The sequence below is a fragment of the Oncorhynchus mykiss genome, chromosome 11 (assembly GCF_013265735.2).
Source record: "Oncorhynchus mykiss isolate Arlee chromosome 11, USDA_OmykA_1.1, whole genome shotgun sequence".
In the NCBI taxonomy this organism is placed as follows: Eukaryota; Metazoa; Chordata; class Actinopteri; order Salmoniformes; family Salmonidae; genus Oncorhynchus; species Oncorhynchus mykiss.
Window position 1 is genome coordinate 68,648,287 of NC_048575.1, and position 16,578 is coordinate 68,664,864.

At 41.5% G+C, this 16,578-nt stretch overlaps 1 non-coding gene across 1 annotated transcript; it reads left to right on the forward strand.

Annotated features, from left to right (window-relative positions):
- The first annotated feature begins 13,463 nt into the window (after positions 1-13,463).
- Positions 13,464-13,516, forward strand: LOC118937485. The gene has a single exon (XR_005034824.1). It is a non-coding gene; the product is annotated as a U7 small nuclear RNA (small nuclear RNA).
- The last annotated feature ends 3,062 nt before the right edge of the window (positions 13,517-16,578 follow it).

Consider the following 16,578-nt stretch of genomic DNA (forward strand, 5'->3'; position numbering starts at 1 on the left):
TTCATCATTACTGACATGAAGATCAGTCAACACGGAAAATTTCAAGAACTTTTCTTCAAGTGCAGTCACAAAAACCATCAAGCGCTATGATGAAAATGACTCTCATGAGGACCGCCACAGGAAATGAAGACCCAGAGTTACCTCTGCTGCAGAGGATAAGTTCATTAGAGTTAACTGCCCCTCAGATTGCAGCCCAAATAAATGCTTCACAGAGTTCAAGTAACAGACACATCTTAAAATCAACTGTTCAGAGGAGACTGCGTGAATCAGGCCTACACGGTTGAATTTCTGCAAAGAAACCACAACTAAAGGACACCAATAATAAGAAGAGACTTGCTTGGGCCAAGAAACACGAGCAATGGACATTAGACTGGTGGAAATCTATCCTTTGGTATGATGAGATTGCGATTTTTAGTTCCAACTGCTGTGTGTCTTTGTGAGATGCAGAGTCGGTGAACGGATGATATCCGGATGTGTGGTTCCCACCGTGAAGCTTGGAGGAGGAGGTGTGATGGTGTGGGGGTGCTTTTCTGGTGACACTGTCTGTGATTTATTTAGAATTCAAGGCACATTTAACCAGCATGGCTACCACAGAATTCTGCAGCGATAAGCCATCCCATCTGGTTTGCGTTTAGTGGTACTATCATTTGTGTTTCAACAAGACAATGACCCAAAATACACCTCCAAGCTGTATAAGAGCTACTTGACCAAGGAGGAGAGTGATGGAGTGCTGCATCAGATTACCTGGCCTCCACAACCACCTGACCTCAACCCAATTGTGTGTAAAATTGTTTATTAAAATATTCATATCATACAGTGGACGCCTAACTATAGTCCTGCTCATGCAATACCCTGATACATTTACTCAAATCTCTGAGAGCTGAAACGTGAGGTGGAAAATTATAATTTTAGGAAAGTAGCCTAAAAACCAATAAAAAATTTAATAAAGCTTTGCATATGCTACACAAGGAATAGTGTTTTTGTAATTTGTTATAGTTGTTTTTAAGGACACATAGTTGTGGGATATTTGGCCAACATCCCTCGTTTATTGATTTCGCTGGCTGTGGCAGGTCGGATCTGAATGCATATTGTCACGACTTCCGCCGAAGTTGGCTCCCCTGGCTGTTCGGGCGGTGCTCGGCGGTCGTCGTCACCGTCCTACTAGCCACTACCGATCCCTTTTTCGTTTGTCTGTTGGTTTTGTCTTATTAGTTTCACCTGTGTGTATTTTAGTTTAATTAGCGTCCTTATATATAGTAGGTTGTCCCGCCCTTGCTTTGTGCGGGATTGTTTTTGTTATCCTGTTATACGGTTTTTTCTCGTGGGTTTTATTCTCCGGACTATTTTGGTCCTGTGTTAGGGCTGGGTATTTTATTCGCCTTGTGTGTTGGCGTGACCGTCGTTTGTGCGCCGGAGAATAAACTGACAAGTAACTGAAACCTGCTCTCTGCGCCTGATTCCACCCACTTTAGTAATTCGTGACACATGGATTTCCGTGTTAAAATCTTTTAATCTTTAAAAATTGTCTGGTGCCAATTTTTCCTAAAAGAAACTCTGAAATGGCATGTTATTTTTATGAAGATTTTAGATTATTCGCATGAAAGTCTGTTGCCAATTGGGTGGAATGCTAGCTATAGACACTCAAAAGAAGTGCACTAGTCCAGTGCCACTTTGATTGTGCATGCACTTTACGCTTTACCAGCAGCCCCAGACATCGAAATGAATAAGCTACCAGCTAAACAAGCTCGTAAGAAATGTACTCTTCCTCGTACTTATCTGGAGGTTGAGTATTTTTTTTGTCTCTACCTTTGTAATGTGTCTGTATCTATGTAATTGTATATGTATTTACGTAAAGAAATAGGGATCACAATGGAAATAAGTCCCTGATTTTATTGTGAAATCCAGGTCACTTTTAACAGTCTGACAAATAAAATCTATCAATCAGTAAATCAATCAAATCCAAACTCTGCAGTGGTGAATTTAATTAATGGAAAGAGAGATCTGTTACAAAACACAAAAAAACGTTGACATTCTAAGATTTTCAAGCAAAGCCTTCGATACTGGATAAGCCTACAAACATGTCCTTGGGATTGTCTCCACCCCCTCCAGGTGTCGCTTGTTTTCCCCAGTGTATTTATCCCTCTGTTTCCTGTCTCTGTGCCAGTTCGTCTTGTATGTTTCCAAGTCAACCAGCGGTTTCCCCATTCTCCTGCTTTTTGCATTCTCCTTTTTCTAGTTCTCCTGGTTTTGACCTTTGCCTGTTTCTGGACTTTGTACCTGCCTATCTGACCATTCTGCCTGTCTGACCATTCTGCCTGCCTTGACCACGAGCCTATCTGCCACTCTGTACCACCTGGACTCTGATCTGGTTTTGACCTTTTTGCCTGTCCATGACAATTCTCTTGCCTACCCCTTTGGATTAATTAACATTGTAAGACTCCAACCATCCGCCTCCTGTGTCTGAATTTGGGTCTCACCTTTTGCCTTGGGAGGGATGGAGGGATGTATTTGTAGAGATTGACATAGTCTATTTACTGGGGGTTTAAAAAGGCAAACCATGACATTGAAGTGCCTGAAGTTGGTATGCTTTGTTTATTGGTTGTGTTGTGCATTGGTACAGAAACCTGAACATTTGTTACATATATTGTAAATAATTATAAATATGGCATCAAAATGTTGAGAATAGGATTTCCCACTAGCTGGTCATTTTCTGCAGCCAGCTCTGATCGTGAAGTAATGAAACAGGCAGGGAGAGTGAGCTCCTCTGTGGTGGTTGGCGAACCCAAAACCTTCTGTCCCCTAGCCCTGTGTGGCATCGACTGTGCCACCAAAGCATGCTGAAGTGGCAAAGTCGATATCCATGTTTATAAATACAGGGTTGCTACAGTTGTCATTTTTGTCGTAAACATTATTTTGAGTTAATTATATGAGGGGGGAGGGTATTCCATTTATTTTACAGAACAAGGGGTGGGTCATGTGAAAATATTTTTTATTGTGGGGGGGCGGGGGTGCATTTATTTTTATGACACCTTGAGTTGGACCACACCTCAGCAAATGTTGATCTGTCCCTAAGTATAAGGGTTTAATTACATCAACAACAGGACTGGATTCAACACCATATTGGGAGCGGACATTATCCGGACGTCTGTTGTAAGTTATAATCAGATGCAGGAGAGTCTAAGACCTGAATGGGAGATTTGTACTTCTCAGGGGTTTAGGAAACGCTCCATCTGTGTTCCTCCCATGAATCACTGGGCCCAACATGGGCCAAAACCAATTACAGCCATGCCAAAAATGGCAGTTTCCATAACCATTGATTGCAGAAATGGAAAATGAGGATGATATTTCATGTTTTTTCTTTCCCTTTGCTATTCCCTCTTCATTAGATTTGTAAGTAATTCATGGTGTGAGAATGTGTCTACTTGTTGAATGTTGGTTTATACACAGTTGGATTCACATGACCTCATGGACAGTGTGTATCTATCTATCCTCCTGTTGCTCTTCCATCTTTCCACTGTGCAATCATGTCTAATATAAACAAGTTACATTTGAATCAAGACGCTTGAATCATAACAGTCCTCACTGCTCTCTCTCTCTCTCTCTACATCTCCTCTTCTTTCATCACTTTACATAGCTGCAGTAGCCCTAACATCATATTGTAATTGTATGAGAGCAGCTGTAGATGTTTAACAACTGAACCATAATAACTTGTGTGAAAGATTCCATGGATCTGGTCTGGCATATCCTGTAGATGGTTAAGAACTGAACCATAATAACTTGTGTGAAAGATTCCATGGATCTGGTCTGGCATATCCTGTAGATGGTTGGCTGGTGTAGCTTTCTGGGATACAACATGTGTGAGACAACTTTCTCTTCTGATATTGTATTTGCTGATTAACTGATATCACAGAAATTGACCTGTGAATGGTTGACTTTGCAAGCTATTTCACATCTTAATTATTAACCTGGGAAAGTACAGACCCAGAGAAAACCACAAGCTGCAACAGGGCTTGAGAGGTTGAGATTGGGACAAATTCATACCAACAACCCACAGTCATTCCTTTTCTTAATATCCTAAATAATCCAGGGTTCGTTTCAACTACACCCTATTCACATGATTTAGGAGATTGATAGTCACTCAATGGTAACTATAGTCTTGTCTAGAATATCTTTATATTCAGTATAAACAAATCCAATGATTGCTACTGTAAATAGCTTCTATACAGTGAAGCTGGAGACAAATACGGTGCTGCCATGATTCTTAATTAAGTTGGATAAAACTTGAATTGATTCCAAGCTGCTTGAATCCAAACCAGTTTCTCTCTCTCACCCTCTCTTTCTCACTCACTCTCTCACCCTCTCTCTCTCTCTTTCTCTCACTTTCTCTCTCTCACTGAGGCACTAATTTAGACAACCAACCACGCACACTTGAAAGGAACATTCAGAACATGTTCTAGTAAACATTCTCTAAATGTTCTACCCTTACACTGCCAACGCATCTACTACCAACCCTCCACTCATTACACTGCCAACGCATCTACTACCAACCCTCCACTCATTACACTGCCAACGTATCTACTACCAACCCTCCACTCATTACACTGCCAACATATCTACTACCAACCCTCCACTCATTACACTGCCAGCGTATCTACTACCAACCCTCCACTCATTACACTGCCAACGTATCTACTACCAACCCTCCACTTATTACACTGCCAACGCATCTACTACCAACCCTCCACTCATTACACTGCCAACGTATCTACTACCAACCCTCCACTCATTACACTGCCAACATATCTACTACCAACCCTCCACTCATTACACTGCCAGCGTATCTACTACCAACCCTCCACTCATTACACTGCCAACGTATCTACTACCAACCCTCCACTCATTACACTGCCAACGCATCTACTACCAACCCTCCACTCATTACACTGCCAACGTATCTACTACCAACCCTCCACTCATTACACTGCCAACATATCTACTACCAACCCTCCACTCATTACACTGCCAGCGTATCTACTACCAACCCTCCACTCATTACACTGCCAACGTATCTACTACCAACCCTCCACTCATTACACTGCCAACGTATCTACTACCAACCCTCCACTCATTACACTGCCAACGTATCTACTACCAACCCTCCACTCATTTCACTGCCAGCGTATCTACTACCAACCCTCCACTCATTACACTGCCAACGTATCTACTACCAACCCTCCACTCATTACACTGCCAACGTATCTACTACCAACCCTCCACTCATTACACTGCCAACGTATCTACTACCAACCCTCCACTCATTACACTGCCAACGTATCTACTACCAACCCTCCACTCATTACACTGCTTCAGCATAGAGGAGTCTTTTGTGTCTCCATCCGAGCCGCAATAAGCAGGTCAACCAGAAAGTGGAACAGACAGTCTGTGTGTGTGTGTGTGTGTGTGTGTGTGTGTGTGTGTGTGTGTGTGTGTGTGTGTGTGTGTGTGTGTGTGTGTGTGTGTGTGTGTGTGTGTGTGTGTGTGTGTGTGTGTGTGTGTGTGTCAAAGCCTTCATGGGCCTCATGAAACAGCTGATTCATTGGCCAACAACAAAAGCATAAGACTGCAGCAAACAAAAGCTAAAAAATCTCCCTCTTTCTCTTCTCCTGGGCAGTGCCCCCACATCCCCATCACCCCAACCCAGAGGCATGTATAGGCACAGTGCTTGGTGTTGGAATTTAAACTTATACATTTAAACTTAGTTTTCCACAATTCTTGACATTTAATCCTAGTAAAAATTCCCTGTCTTAGGTCAGTTAGGAACACCATTTATTTTAAGAATGTGAAATGTCAGAATAATAGTAGAGAGAATGATTTATTTCAGCTTTTATTTCTTTCATCACATTCCCAGTGGGTCAGAAGTTTACATACACTCAATTAGTATTTGGTAGCATTGCATTTAAATAGTTTAACTTGGGTCAAACGTTTCGGGTAGCCTTCCACAAGCTTCCCACTGTAACGAATATCTTCGTCGTCTGAGGAGGAGTAGGAAGGATAGGACCAAGGTGCAGCGTGGTATGTGTCCATATTTATTTAATGAACACAGAAATAACAAAAATAACAACTTGAACGAACGAAACCGTAACAGTTCTGTCTGGTGCAGACACACAACAGAAAACAATCACCAACAACTCAAAATAGGAAAACAGGCTACCTAAGTATGCAAACCGTAGTCTGGCTTTTTTTATGGCGTATTTGGAGCAGTTGCTTCTTCCGTGCTGAGAGGCCTTTCAGGTTATGGCGATATAGGACTCGTTGTGGATATAGATACTTTTGTACTTGTTGTGGATATAGATACTTTTGTACTTGTTGTGGATATAGATACTTTTGTACTTGTTGTGGATATAGATACTTTTGTACTTGTTGTGGATATAGATACTTTTGTACTTGTTGTGGATATAGATACTTTTGTACTTGTTGTGGATATAGATACTTTTGTACTTGTTGTGGATATAGATACTTTTGTACTTGTTGTGGATATAGATACTTTTGTACTCGTTGTGGATATAGATACTTTTGTACTTGTTGTGGATATAGATACTTTTGTACTTGTTGTGGATATAGATACTTTTGTACTTGTTGTGGATATAGATACTTTTGTACTTTTGTACTTGTTTACTTGTACGTGTCTCCTTCCTGAGCGGTATGACGGCTGCGTGGTCCCATGGTGTTTATACTTGCGTACTATTGTTTGTACAGATGAACGTGGTACCTTCAGGCATTTGGATGAACCAGACTTGTGGACGTCTATAAAAAAAATCTGTGGTCTTGGCTGATTTATTTTGACTTTTTTATGATGTCAAGCAAAGATGCACTGAGTTTGAAGGCTGGCCTTGAAATACATCAACAGGTACACCGCGAATTGACTCAAATGATGTCAATTAGCATATCAGAAGCTTCTAAAGCCATGACATCCTTTACTGGAACTTTCCAAGCTGTTTAAAGGCACAGTCAACTCAGTGTATGTAAACTTCTGACCCACTGGAATTGTGATACTGTGAATTATAAGTGAAATAATCTGTCTGTAAACAATTGATGAAAAAATGACTTGTGTCTTGCACAAAGTAGATGTCCTAACCGATTTGCCAACACTATAGTTTGTTAACAAGAAATTTGTGGAGTGGTTGAATAACAAGTTTTAATGACTTCAACCTAAGTGTATGTAAACTTCCGACTTCAACTGTATCTGGCTGCTGGTCCGGACCCCCCGATGCCCCCATTCCCTCCCAAAGCCCAGCATGCGTTTTAACAAGGAAACAAAGAGCTGCATGACTGCACGTCCCAACAATGAGACCACACAAAAGTACCTGCTCAGCAGAGCTGGATGCCTGTTTCTCAGGCAGTTATGTCCCTCTGCCCTTCTGCTGCACACTGAGGGGAAAAGGGAAAACAACAAGGTGACTGCCTGGGATTTTATCATTTCTTATCATAGAGGAAACATAGAGGAAGAATATTGTCAGTTTACCTTTCTTACGTAACCAAGTAAATTACGTTTGTCTGAGGGTGTGGGTGCAGTAATGTGTGTGAGTGTGTACATGCCGTGTATGTAAGTTTATGTGAGTGAGTGTGTTTGCTTACATGTGGGTATTCTATGAGATGTTCTCCGGTGGGGAGTAGTCATACTATGGGTGAGGCCATGCGTCCATGCGTGCAGCATACACATATTCTCCATCTGGGGTCCAGAGGGGCTAACTGGTCCAATCCAAGCCCAGCCGTATGGACCATTTAGCACACATTGCGTCATCCTTCATGGGTATAGCCTACTGTACCCCCACTGCTGGAAACTTTTACCGTGAATCACAGAAGTGGGCCTGTGTTTGGGGGATGATCTCTCCTAAGGGAAATGTAGCGATACAGTGCATGTTTGAATGCTGTTTGTGAATACCGATGGGATGTTGGAAGTTTTGGTTTGCCTACCAGCAGACCCTGGTTCTCCTTGCATCACTCCTAACCATAGAATAAGAATGAGAATATAGAGCAATAGACCAAATTCCATTCATGGAACATTCAAAATGGTGCATCCAATACGACCATCCTTTCACATGGAAGGTTGTTTTGTATGGGAATGTGGTATAAATGTTTTGTATAATTTCAGCCAGTCATTTTTTAAGTAGAGCTCACGAGCCAAAACAGGCCCCTGAAACGTCATCCATTTTGTATGATATGTTAAATCCCGCAAAATATATATGTATACACATACAGTGGGGAGAACAAGTATTTGATACACTGACGATTTTGCAGGTTTTCCTACTAACAAAGCATGTAGAGGTCTGTCATTTTTATCATAGGTACACTTCAACTGTGAGAGACGGAATCTAAAACAAAAATCCTGAAAATTACATTGTATGATTTTTAAGTAATTCATTTGCATTTTATTGCATGACATAAGTATTTGATACATCAGAAAAGCAGAACTTAACATTTGGTACAGAAACCTTTGTTTGCAATTACAGAGATCATACGTTTCCTGTAGTTCTTGACCAGGTTTGCACACACTGCAGCAGGGATTTTGGCCCACTCCTCCATATAGACCTTCTCCAGATCCTTCAGGTTTCAGGGCTGTCGCTGGGCAATACGGACTTTCAGCTCCCTCCAAAGATTTTCAGTCTGGAGACTGGCTAGGCCACTCCAGGACCTTGAGATGCTTCTTACGGAGCCACTCCTTAGTTGCCCTGGCTGTGTGTTTCGGGTCGTTGTCATGCTGGAAGACCCAGCCACGACCCATCTTCAATGCTCTTACTGAGTGAAGGAGGTTGTTGGCCAAGACCTCAAGATGCATGGCCTCATCCATCCTCCCCTCAATACGGTGCAGTCGTCCTGTCCCATTTGCAGAAAAGCATCCCCAAAGAATGATGTTTCCACCTCCATGCTTCACGGTTGGGATGGCGTTCTTGGGGTTGTACTCATCCTTCTTCTTCCTCCAAACATGGCGAGTGGAGTTTAGACTAAAAAGGTCTATTTTTGTCTCATCAGACCACATGACCTTCTCCCATTCCTCCTCTGGATCATCCATATGGTCATTGGCAAACTTCAGACAGGCCTGGACTTGCGCTGGCTTGAGCAGGGGGACCTTGCGTGCACTGCAGGATTTTAATCCATGACGGCGTAGTGTGTTACTAATGGTTTTCTTTGAGACTGTGGTCCCAGCTCTCTTCAGGTCATTGACCAGGTCCTGCTGTGTAGTTCTGGGCTGATCCCTCACCTTCCTCATGATCATTGATGCCCCACGAGGTGAGATCTTGCATGGAGCCCCAGACCGAGGGTGATTTACCGTCATCTTGAACTTCTTCCATTTTCTAATAATTGCACCAACAGTTGTTGCCTTCTCACCAAGCTGCTTGCCTATTGTCCTTTAGCCCATCCCAGCCTTGTGCAGGTCTACATTTTTATCCCTGATGTCCTTACACAGCTCGCTGGTCTTGGCCATTGTGGAGAGGTTGGAGTCTGTTTGATTGAGTGTGTGGACAGGTGTCTTTTATACAGGTAACGAGTTCAAACTAGTGCAGTTAATACAGGTAATGAGTGGAGAACAGGAGGGCTTCTTAAAGAAAGACTAACAGGTCTGTGAGAGCCGGAATTCTTACTGGTAGGTGATCTAATACTTATGTCATGCAATAAAATGCAAATTAATTACTGAAAAATCATACAATGTGATTTTCTGGATTTTTGTTTTAGATTCCGTCTCTCACAGTTGACGTGTACCTATGATAAAAAATTACAGACCTCTGCATGCTTTGTAAGTAGGAAAACCTGCAAAATCGTCAGTGTATCAAATACTTGTTCTCCCCACTGTATATACATATTCCCTCTGCAATTCGTATGTTATGTTACAAATTTGTTAGTGCTTAAGATCCTGTTTAATCTCTTTAGGTTATGTAATAAATAATTGATTTTGCCTGAGACTTGGTATTGGAGAGAAAGAGAGAGAAAATGAAGAGGACAGATAACAAGAATGAGACGAGAAGAGCGAGAGAGAGAGAGCTAAGGAAATAAATAGAGAGTTAGAGGCACTATTTCTTGGTTAAGGATCTCTGAGCTCAGAGCAAATAAACAGTGTACAAATATGGACTGTAGTGTTGGGACCATGTGTTGACAGATATACTGGAGCACCCTTATGAAAGCCTGCATCTATCCGAAGAAAGAGGAGTTCTGGATGCAGAGATTTGTTTGCTAGTGTTAGTTACACAAGCAGAAGCATAATAGCACCTGTTGAGCACTTTGAATCAAAACTATTACATGTGCGTGACTGACTTGTAGTCTATAGACCTGTAGGAATTAACATTTAGGCTGGTAGAAGTTGGTATTTGTTTCTTGTCAACGTTAAGCATGACTCAAATCCTTCATCTGCTGATTTCCCTAGCATCTCGTTACATCATATTCATACAGCTCAGTCAGGGTAATACAATTACCACTCATACATGAAAAGGAAACTAGATATTGAAATGTATTAAATGCACACTTTAACAATCATGATCAAGTTTGTTTTGCATATAGCGTACATTTGAACACCTTTCAGCACTGTAAGCAGAAATCTTAGTAATTCTTTGTAATTAAGCCAAAAAAACACTCTTATTTCCTAACATACAGATGTAGCATGTTAATTTGAGCCAGTTTGCTACAGCAGGGAAATAATCTTGCAGCAACAGTAACAGTTTTTAATTATTATGTGGATTATAATAAATAGACAGTTATGTATGATTTATGAATTATTATGTGGATTATTATTTATTTTTGTAGGAGTTGATACATTTTCCTTTAGGAACAATCAAGTCTGACATTTCAAAATGGAAATCACAAACTTCAGAAGCCTTTTCAAACCTCAAATATACTACACGTTTTAAATTTCCTGAGCGTACACATCACGGACAAACAGACAGCACAGCAGCACCTCTTCAACCTCAGGAGGCTGAAGAAATTTGGCTTGTCACCAAAAGCACTCACAAACTTTTACAGATGCACAATCGAGAGCATCCTGTCGGGCGGTACCACCGCCTGCTACAGCAGCTGTTCCGCCCATAACCGGAAGGCTCTCCAGAGGGTAGTGAGGTCTGCACAACGCATCACCGGGTGCAAACTACCTGCCCTCCATGACACCTACACCACCCGATGTCACAGGAAGGCCAAAAAGGTAATCAACGACAACAACCACCCAAGCCACTGCCTGTTCACCCCGCTATCATCCAGAAGGCGAGGTCAGTACAGGTGCATCAAAGCGAGGGCCAAGAGACTGAAAAACAGCTTCTATCTCAAGGCCATCAGACTGTTAAACAGCCATTACTAACATTGAGTGGCTGCTGGCAACATACTCTAGCCACTTTAATAATGGAAAAATGTATGTAATCAACTTATCACTAGCCACTTTATATAATGTTTTCCTACCCTACATTACTCATCTCATATGTATATACTGTACGCTATATCATCTACTGCATCTTGCCATCTTGATGTAATGTATCACTAGCCACTTTAAACAATGCCACTTCATATAATGTTTTCATACCCTACATTACTCATCTCATATGTACTGTATATACAGTACTCACCTACTGCATCTTGCCTATGCCGTTCAACGATCACTCATTTATATATTTATATGTACATATTCGTATTCATTCCTTTACACTTGTGTGTATAAGGTAGTTGTTGTGAAATTGTTAGGTTATATTACTTGTTAGATATTACTGCATGGTCGGAACTAGAAGCACAAGCATTTCGCTACACTTGCATTAACATCTGCTAACCATGTGTATGTGACAAATACATTTGATTTGGTTTGATTTGAATTGCAGGAAAGTTCTCCTGCAACAGGGTGATCATATTAAGATCCTACATCTGTGTGACTTGGGCGACTTGGACTTCCAAATTAATGGGACCTATCAATTAAATTTTGTGCTGGTGGGATGGCTTCACATCTGAACTCACCACTTCAAAGTCACACACACTCCATGTCCTCAAGTCACCATTGACCCTCAAGACTCCTCTTACGTCTCATGCTTCCTTCTTTTCTCTCTCCCACTGGGGACAGACATCAATTCAACGTCTACTCCACGTTGGTTCATCATCATTTAATTGAAACAACATGAAAACAACGTTGATTCAACCAGTGTGTGCCCAGCTCTTTCTCTTTCACTCTCTCTCTCTCTGTTCCCATACCAGGGAACTTCACTAATATGAGCAGATGTACCTGATTTCACCCCTGATGTCGTTCTCTTCCTCCCCTGTCTTTCTCTCAATATCTCTCTCTTTCTATTTCTCCCTCTCTCGCTGTCTGTCTGTCTTTCGATGCGTGGTCTAGACAGCAAATCCCCTTCTGACATGCAGAAACCCCCCAACACGACACTCCTTATCCAACACGACACTCCTTATCCAACACGACACTCCTTATCCAACACGACACTCCTTATCCAACACGACACTCCTTATCCAACACGACACTCCTTATCCAACACGACACTCCTTATCCAACACGACACTCCTTATCCAACACGAAAGTCCTTATCCAACACGACACTCTTATCCAACACGACACTCTTATCCAACACGACACTCCTTATCCAACACGACACTCCTCTTATCCAATACATTCTGTCATGTCAATTCAAGCAATACAAGTTCAATAGTATTTTACAATCCCTCAGATCAATTTGACTATAGGGTGATAACAAAACATCCACTGTGATAATCAACAATTCTTTACATTAGAATATGTAAGTTGTATGGTTTTCTGGCCCTGCACACTCCAATAACTGAATTCCTTATACAGCGCGCTTCATTTTCTTTACTTATCCCATATAGCCACTAGAGGGAATCACCTCAACAAGCCATTGCCTTCCTCCCTCAGTCACCAAACTATATGCGTATGTAGGCCTACAGTCAATGCCTAGCCCACAAATGCATCACATCTCCTTCTCTCTATGTTGTGCTGTTCTTTGGCATAAAAATGCAATGGCAGCGGGATGATTTTGTGCTCTTCTCAGGACATGAGAACACTGGAGGCGTGGATAAAAAAGAATAACATCCTTCGTCCTGTGTGGGTGGTCACATGGGTAGAACTATTGTAGTTAGTGATGGGCCCTGAAGCGTTCATTTCAGCATGTTCAACCAAACAGAGAGAGAGAGAGAGAGAGAGAGAGAACTCTGCTCTGTGTGTGGTCTGAATACCTCCAGGCTATTTCAGGGGTGAGTACATGTGTGCACCCTTTTTTAACTATAGTAAATACTACAGTATTTAACTTGCATTTAACCTGCACATTCCCATTCCCCATTCTCAATTTGTGCTACACATAAGTGAGAAACCTACATGCCAAGTATAGATCATATATTGTGTTCCCTACAGGTTATAGAAAAGAGCAGAAGCTCTGAACTCCCCGTTCAGACCCCAGTCCTACCTACCTACAGGTTATGGGAAATGTTCTCTTTTAGTGTTTCTCCAGTAGGTTTCCTCAAGGAGAAAGCCCCCAACTTCAATGTCAGAGTAATGTCAGCAAAAACATTACAATGAATACCACAGCATATACTACAGTTTTCTTAAACTACACTATTTATACTATAGCTAGCTGTAAATACTACAGTATACTAGAGTTAATACTACAGTATTCAATGAACGTCCGCAAAAGTACTGCAGTGAATACAACAGTAAAGTCTGCAAAACACTACAGTGATACTATAGTATTTATATCATAGTATACTTAACCTCTAATTACATTGGTAACCAGTTTATAATAGCAATAAGGCACCTCGGGGGTTTGTGGTATATGGCCAATATACAATGGCTAAGGGCTGTGACTAGACCCTCAGCGATGCGTCGTGCATAAGAACAGCTCTTAGCTGTGGTATATTGGCCATATACCACAACCCCTCATGCCTTATTGCTATTATAAACTGGTTACCAACATAATTAGAACAGTAAAAATAAATGTTTTGTCACACCCGTGGTATACAGTCTGATATACCACGGCTGTCAGTCAGCCAATTAGCATTCAGGGCTCGAACCACCCAGTATGTGATATAGTATTTATACCAAGGTATACTATAGTATTGTTTTAAGTGGTAAGACTGCGGTTTTGTCGACAATATCTATGATTCATGAACAATATGACAGGCATCCCTTCCATAATCAACTAGAGTACAGGAAATCCCTCTTTCCCTGCAATGAGAACTAAGTTATTATTAGTTATTGCTAAGTTACCATCAAGTTATTGGCTCAATCACATACCAACTTCTCATAGGACATGGCAGTGTACCAGAGACTCCATGTATAGGTTTTTCACCAAAAGCTCCAGACAGTCACATCCTAGCAGGGAGGCAGATTAGAATGTCATTGAATATTTGGTGGCAATGTAGCTAGCAGATCTGTGCAGTGTACAGTGTACATTGCAAACATTATATTTATATTTTTGTTCAGTGTACAAACGGTATGTAGAGACACACACACACACACACTTACAAACCTTCCAGCAGACCCCTGACTCAAGCTCATGTAAAATCAACACTCGCTGGTTCCGCAAATCCTAAATGCATTTCCAGAGCCATTTCCTGCCCCTCGGGTGAACGCGCTTGTGTGTGTGTGTGTGTGCGTGCGTGCATGCTTGTATCAGTCTGTAGATGTGGGCCGGTTCTCGCTCTCTATGACCAAAATGCCAATGAACTGGGTCTTATCCATTCTGGACTGAGGATACAGCTGAATCCACAGTGGTATACCCTACGCTCAGTGACCCTACCTTCTTGTTCAAATAGGGTTAATTTGTCATCTGTCTGAGAGCTTTTCCACTCTAGACCTAGAGGATCAGACCACACCAGGCAAGCTAAGACCAACAAACTCCTATTTGACTACTTTTAGTACGTTAGGCTACTTTCATCTTCTACCCAATATGGGAGATGCCAGGGCTACACCTTGGAACAACTAACAGACTGCACCACTTCTACACCTTAAACATAAACACGTGGCTACATTCCCAGTTCTCAAATCTAAATCTAAACCTCCAATCATTTCATTTGAAATGAGGCCAGGATGAAGGAATCTGCTGAGTGAACTCATGAAGGCACAACGGATTTATTTAGCTAAGATTTATTCATCTGAAACACAGCATGTGTTCATCCCATCACAGCCCTCAGCCCCATATGGCCCGAACTGTTAGCAGGATGTCCTGTCTGACAGATAGAAATAATCAGTTTCATTACACACACACAGACACGCACACACACACCCACAAACACATACGCAGAGGCACACACACACACACACACACACACACTGGCCCCATTTGTCTTGCCTTACCCACTCCACTCCGCCCTTTAGACAGACAAAGGAGACTTTCTATACTGCAGCTCTGCAGGTGCTGCTTCTATTTATTTTTCAATCAGAATTCAGTCCTTTGTTTAATCCAGTGTTTCCTAAATGGTGGGTCAGGAGTGTAACCCACTGGCCGGTCATGCCATGGTGGTTGGGGAGTCGAGAGTTGATGAGGAGAGGAAGTTCAGACGTCAGAGAAGTAGTAGGGGTACAGAGAGTGGGCATGGAGGGGTGAGGGTGTGTGCAGAGGTGACATGTGACTCTGTGTCCAGACTGGACTAGGCTGCTGAATGCCTCCAAGGCTCCCCACATGTTGAAAGGTGTGGCATTATGCACAGTAACGGGTCTGTGGCTGTGCTGTGTGGACAACATTGTTCTGGCACTTTATTGGAGTATGTTCTGTTCAGATCCATTGAGCTGGACTTCAGTAAGGTTGCACATTTCCGGTAACTTCCCCAAAATTACCAGGTTTTCCAGAAATCACAGTTGGACAATTCCCATATTTCCTGATTATTCCATCCTGATTCCAGAAAGAGAAAACCAAAACATTTTGGGAAAGTTACCGGAATTTTGTAACCCTAAGTAACAGTATTTGCTATTAGTAACTGACTACTAATATAAAGATGTGGTCAAATATATTGGCACCCTTGCATGATTCACTATTTCTAATATAAGTTGAAATTTGATGAAATGTGTTATTTGTTTGATTTACAGCTGCACAGAATCAAGAAAGAAAACAAATCTAAACTGAAATTAAGATTTTTGACTTCAAAGTCAAAAAGAGCCTGCACTAAATTATTGAAAATTCGAATTCATTTGGTTGGAAGTAAGGGGTTCTGGTTCATGTGTGGTAAATGGTGGTAAGTTTCAGGTACCTACAATGTAAATTGAACCATTCAACCAGTTTTGAAAAGAGAAAACGTAACATTCTGCTCCATTGCACTCCGTTATAAAGTGCAAAGGAGCAAATATATATGTTCCTTCGTGTAGTTTCTTTAAGCTATGTCATGTGTATTGCATTTCATGTAACATGTACCCAGTGCAATGTTTCACACTTACAGTGCTGGGGAAATGTATTTATCCTCTTTCTAATTTTCTCTACATTTGCATATTTTTGATACTGAATGTTATCAGAGCTTCAACCAAAGCCTAATATTAGATAAAGGGAACCTGAATTAATAAATAACACAACAATAACATACTTATTTCATTTATTCCATAAACAAAGT